Source organism: Dama dama, chromosome 25 (assembly GCF_033118175.1).
Source record: "Dama dama isolate Ldn47 chromosome 25, ASM3311817v1, whole genome shotgun sequence".
Lineage (NCBI taxonomy): Eukaryota > Metazoa > Chordata > Mammalia > Artiodactyla > Cervidae > Dama > Dama dama.
Window position 1 is genome coordinate 28,839,114 of NC_083705.1, and position 6,000 is coordinate 28,845,113.

The following is a 6,000-nucleotide window of genomic DNA, read 5'->3' on the forward strand; positions in this document are numbered from 1 at the left end:
TCCTCTACCTGGGACCAAATCATGGGTCTATGGAGTTAAGAGTGAGGACAAATCGTAGTGACTGATGCCACGCTGAGCCCTTGGATTTCTTCTCTCTCCACTGATGAAATGGCAAAGCATGAAGGCTCTAAGGTCATACCTGAGTCCAAGTTCTAGCTCTATTAGAAATGGTTTTGTGATTTTTGGGTAATTTCCTTGACTTCTCTGCCTGACTCTTATCCACTGTAAATTAGGCATAAAATCTATGTTATAGGAATATGAACCTTCCAAGGACTGTTAAAATAATCTACAAAAGTGACCAGAACAGAGTCAAGACTCTAAATATCAGATACCACTTTTTTCCCAAAATATTCAAAGTTTCAGAAAATCTAATTCTTAATATGAAAAGGTAAGATAAACTAATCTTAAATAAGCACAGAAAAAACTTTATAGGAGATTTTGGTATGCATAGAATGGGAATTACTTATATCTTCAAGAGGAAGGATGTCATCTTCTCATGTCATCTCCCTAAGTTAATTTGTAGAGCGGGTAGAAGCTAGTCATGTAACAAATTTACATGTTGGGTAACAATTTCACTTAGGACATCTCTACAAATGTGTGTGTTTACTTTTGCTTGACTGTCTTTATTGTCCAGATAGTGCCAAATATCTTGACTGAGCTCCTATTTTTTCCTCCATGACTGGATTAACTGCACTGATGGAATGAAATGAATATTTTTGACTTAGTGTAAGCTGTAGCTTTAATGTCTCTATTTGTGATTTTCTTTATGTATCAAATGAGAGTTAATCATACATTCTAAGAGATACAATGAGAAATAACTAGTGAACCTCATCAAAATACTCTGAAGAGCAAAATGTCCCATAAATAATAATGATAAATGGTAAGTACAGCATGGAGGACCCTGTTTTATTCCTAAAATAAAGCATTTCCATTAAATTAGCATCACAAGAAACGGGAAATTACCATACATTGAGGTTAGGTTAGATTCCTGATCCATTTTTCACATACACAGGAGAAAGAAAAGATGAGTTGCAGTCAGAATGAGAATCTAGACATTTCTACTAGTATAAGTAAAACAGAGAGCTATTTTATATTTTGGGAATTGTATCTGCTGTGTCATCTCTAGGGGAAACCTATAAAATTAAAGAAAACAAGCTTCAAAAATTAAATTTCCTCTTCTTTTCACATAGGTACTTTGAAGCATTAAGTTCAATTTCCAAATGCCCTTAGTAGTGGAAGGTTTTGGTTGAAGAAATAAACTCTTATGTTATGCTAATTGCCTCAGAGGATTTCATTGCATAACATTGTTTTATTCATGAGTGGTGAATGCCAAAACTTATTTCAAAGTATAATGATGAATATGCTAATATAAATTTTGTTCTATCCATAAATGATTGAATATCTTACAGTCAATAACTGGTTCATGATTACAATGTAAAAGCTGAACTGAGGGGGTTGTTAGGAGTTTTCTTGACCTCTTTTGCATAAATAATACCACATAGAATCAGGTTGCTACAAATAAATTTGTACAACATCTGTTCTTCCCTTCATTTGAATCAACTCAAGCCATCACATGGTATTTACTAATGTCAAAACTCAGTATATTTTATATTTTTTCCATCTTTTGCTACAGTGGTGGTTCTAGGATTTTAAGATATCAAGTCATTAGCTATAAAACAATTCCTGATATTTACTTGTTGAAAGTTACAGTTTTGAGGAGAAAGGATGAAATCCAATTTTACTTATACAGAATCTGATAAAATTTAAAGATGTTCCTGAAAACAGTTAAGAAGACTGACTAATGGGCATAATATTGCCAAATCAAAAACTGTGCAATGTATCCAAAATAGATAACGTTCATTAGAACAAATAGCAACTAAAGAAATATTATTTAAAAGCTATCAAAAAAATGAGATCATTGTCAAAATAACAGCACACTCTTGATAATATGACATAGGTTTTACATTATTTTAATTTTTTCTGTGGGTATTAGGTGCAATCCACTATATGTGTGTGTGTTATTTGCTCAATCATGTCAAACTCTTTGCGACTTCATGGACCATGGCCGGCCAGGCTCTCCTGTCCGTGGAATTCTCCAGTCAAGAATATTGGAGAAGGTAGTCATTTCCTACTCGGTGGCTCAGATGGTGAAGAATCTGCCTGCAATGCTGAAAACCCAGGGTCAATCCCTGGGTCTGGAAGATCCCCTGGAGAAGGAAATGGCAATCCACTCCAGTATTCTTGCCTGGAGAATTCCATGGGTAGAGGAGTCTAGTGGGCTACAGTCCATGTGGTCACAAAGAGCAGATGCGAATGAGTGACTCACACTGGATTATCACTGGAGGTGCAATCCATGCATCTAAATTATCAAGTCTTAATATTTAAATCATCTTTTAAGCATTGAGGTTCAGAAATCCACATCACTTAAATAATCAAATTCAGCATTTAAATATCAAGCCATAGGGTATTACGCTGATTGTATTTTATTAGAGCTGATTGTCAGTTTGACAAATTTAAAGGGATTTGAGAAGTTTTTAGGAATGAGGAAGAGCTGCCTCTTGTTTGTGGGTGGTTTTAACAGACTGGTTAAAAAGTGTCCTTAGGAGAGGGTGGGACAAATGGAGAGAGCAGTATGGAACACATACATTATCCTATGTAAAACAGATAGCTAATGGGAATTTGCTGATGACTCAGGGAACTCAGACTGGAGCTCTGTGACAACCTAGAGGGCTGGGATGGGGAGGGAGGTGGGAAACAGGGAGGGGACATATGTGTACCTATGGCCGATTCGTGTGGATGTATGGCAGAAACCAACACAAAACTGTAAAGCAATTATCCTTCGATTAAGAAGAAAAAAAAAAGTGTGCTTAAGATTAGCCGAGTCAGACTGTTCCTCTTGTTCTAAAGTGGGTATTTACCATCTCTAAGATTAAAAGCCCAAAATACCGTGTCCTTACACGTCATTCATTTTGTTCAGATTTTCTCACCACTCTCTCAAATTTCTGAACACACTATGATGTTCAATGTGGGGATTTGCCATTCTCTGTGTACAACTTATTTGAAAAGCAATAATGCTATTTTCAGAAGGCAATTAATTTTAAAACTATTAACAGAAGACATTTATGGATTTGAGGCTTTAGCACCCATATTAGCATTTCTGAATCATTTCTCTAAAATTCTCAAGCTTATCAAGATTCTTGGGCTTATTTATAGACCAGTGCCTCTTAGGCAAGTACCAAAAGTTAGGCTACCTATTGGAGATTTAGTGCTCAGTGACTTTTCTCTTTCTGGCTGGTTTCTTGATATTTGTCTTTTTTAGTAAAAAAACAAAAATTCCCTGAAACCTGACTGCTCTTCTTCCTAATTGAGACATCAGTTTTTGTAAATGAGACATTTTATAAATGAAAATTACTTTACATTCAGACTTATTTTATAAAATCTGTGCTGGGGAAATTGACTGTTACTTTCATTCTGGACTATTTCTCAAATAGCCAGTTTTTATTTTACGAAATGGAGTATGTTTTTTAAATTAGAGGACCTCTTCAAAATCGTGTGCTCCAACCTACACACCTATAGAGAAGAAATTTTGTTCAGAAGACGTGATTTGATCTAGCAAGAAATCAGATCTGTGTAATAACGCAAAACAGAAGGGGCTGCTGTGATTTATTTTCCATGAGTGACATTTTACTAGCTGTTTTGTCTAAATTCAGAGTTGGATTTACCACAAAAGTAACATAATTTTGCTCACAAAGTCTCCTTTTACTTCTTTGGAAGCAGCACAGCACATTCACAAGAACACACATTTTGTAGAGTTTGCAAATTAGTTTAACTGAGATCAATTAAGACCGTAGTCTCTTACCACATCCATTTTCTCTCTTGTCAGGTAGCATTGGAGTGGCCACATTTTGGGAATTTGGTACGAAGTGATGTCAAATTGGGAATACATTTACTGTAAGATGACTTTAGAGAGTGATGTTCCATCTATTTATATGAGCTTCAGCTCTGATCTTGAATTTTTCTCTTTCTCTACACTCCAGATTTGAGAACATAATGTACCAAAGCATTTGATAGATATTTAACAGGGTACTTTATTTTATCCTTCAGTAATAGATGAAAAGGATAGGTTAGAGTGTAAAACAGAGAATTCACAGGTGGCTGAGAAATTGGTAAATGTTATTCACTATGGATTCTGTCTTTATGATTTGGATATTTGGTATTTACCCTGGAATTTTACATTAATTTTGATTTTAAAAAATAATGCATTATAATACTATCTTTATTACTGAGTTTTTTTTTGCATTCCCCTACCCCAATTTTGTGCCCAATGTGGGTACCTCACCTACCCTACCCTGGTCCTTCTTAGTTGTTGATCTCAAGCCTTATCCCACATTCAGAATATTTAATAATAATTTGATATAGCTAATAAGTCATATTTATTGATTTCCAGATTATACAAGGCTAGAGAAGATGAAATATTTAGAGCATCTAAAAAGTTGACCAAAGTCAAAAGATGAAATGAAGCAAAAGTAAAGACCTTACTTAAACTCAAAAAACCAATTGCCAAATACAAACAAAAAAGAATTAGTTTACTAAGAGCTCACGTTAAAAATGACCAGGTTTTAACCTGACAGTAAGCTCAAAATGAATTAGAAATATGATGTATGCCTCTAATAGCCAGGTTGTCCTCAGACCTCATTCTTCCCCACCTGTGCTCTGTAAATCAGTGTCTATATTGTCCAAGCTCTCCTGGACTCTAGTTTCTGGTTACATTCAGCTGATGCTGGGCCTTGGCTGAAAGCTGGAGGATGACAAGAGACGAGCAGGAGTATTTCTTTTTCCCTATCCCCAGTGTCTTGTGGCTCTCATTCTCGCAAATCATAGTTGGTCTTAATTACCAGCTTCTGCTGTGTAGACCTGGCTCCGGATGCCATTTCTAGCGGTGGTCATTCTTCCTGCTTTGGTTAATCCTTTGGATGCTTTCATATCCTCTATTTGGCTTCACAATTCGTCTATCACATGTGAAACCCATTCCTTCTGTTTTCGTTCCCTAGGTTTACAAGTTGTAGAGAGGTTTCTCTTGGCTGAATTCTGACTGATAATAACCTCAAGTTATAGTAATAAAAAAGATGTACTTGAAGACACGGGAGAACCCACTGTGCAACTGAAGTATTATACTTAAACTATGGCATTAAATATAGATGTGATGTAGAAGAGAGGTTTGGACATCTTCTTTTTAAGAGGCATCCTTTAACTCTCAGTTCCACCGCCTACTAGCTGTGATCTCGCATGAATCAATTGCTTCTGAAAGCCTGAATGTATTGACCTATAAAATTGTGATGATGGTAATATTTATTTTGAATGCTGAGATGCTCACATAAGATACATGACAGAGTTTTATAAAATATAAGACTGGTGTTACTGCTCTTGTTATGTCATTGGAGGAACTGCTGACCAAGCAGAACGAGAAGTATGAGAGAAGAAATGCTGGTAATCTGCATATATGAAGGAATTTCATGTAGAAGAGAAACGATCTTTTTATACAGTATGATAATGGAAAGAAGAGTGTCCAGTAGATGGAAATTCCAGGAAAGCATACTTTGGCTCAGCATATAGCAGAGCTTTTCAGTAAGTAGAACTCTTCAGAAATCGGAAGGGCCATTTTAGGAAGTAATGAGATTCTGATTTCTGATCATATTCCTGTAGAGCCTCACATGGGGGAGATGGTAGTTCTTTAGATAATAACAGTGACAATAGTAATAACATTTATTGAGGGCTATCAAGTGTCAAGTTTTAAGTACTTGATATGTATTAATTGATTTAATTCTCACAATGAGCAAAAGATGCAACTGAACTGCTTTTCCAGATGAATAAACTGAGGGACAGAAAGAGTAATTTCCAACATTACAAAACTGATAAGTGGAAGATCTACAGGCTGTGGTTCTAGGAATTTTAGTATATATATAAGAGGTGCTTAATAAATGTGTTTTGGCTCAAGGCATT